We start from the raw sequence: 400 nt of genomic DNA on the forward strand, positions 1-400 counted from the left end.
TCACCCTGGAAAAGTCATTGGATGGACGCTTAGGATCACGTGGTGAGGAATAGCCTTATTTACAGAAGGAAAGTCACTTTTCTCCGGTTTAAGTTGGGATTAAAGGTGTTACGAGAGTTTTATGCTGTTGTTTTTTTTTCTTCGTGTATTTCATAATTGTGTTGCTCTCGGAGTATTACATCATTGAGTGCCGAGTGTATAATTGGAGCGACGACCATTCCTTTTGTTGATTTTGCATGGTAATGTAAAGGGTTTAAAACTTGAATTACGATGTTATTTACGTAACATTTGATTCTTTTGAGTTTATTACATCATCTACTGCAGTGCTTGATCTTATCGATTAGGTCTGTCAAATACAAAGTTGCGTGAGTGGAAAATTCTTCGAAGATGTGTCAAAGAC

At 37.0% G+C, this 400-nt stretch overlaps 1 protein-coding gene across 1 annotated transcript in view; it reads left to right on the forward strand.

Moving 5' to 3' along the window:
• Positions 1–400, forward strand: part of LOC119586805 (electron transfer flavoprotein regulatory factor 1-like) — a gene marked incomplete in the record, with an annotated part of 4,376 nt that continues 3,976 nt past the window's right edge. Inside the window, 1 exon segment of the mRNA XM_037935527.1 lies at positions 1–42.

Source organism: Penaeus monodon, chromosome 22 (assembly GCF_015228065.2).
Source record: "Penaeus monodon isolate SGIC_2016 chromosome 22, NSTDA_Pmon_1, whole genome shotgun sequence".
Taxonomy (NCBI): domain Eukaryota; kingdom Metazoa; phylum Arthropoda; class Malacostraca; order Decapoda; family Penaeidae; genus Penaeus; species Penaeus monodon.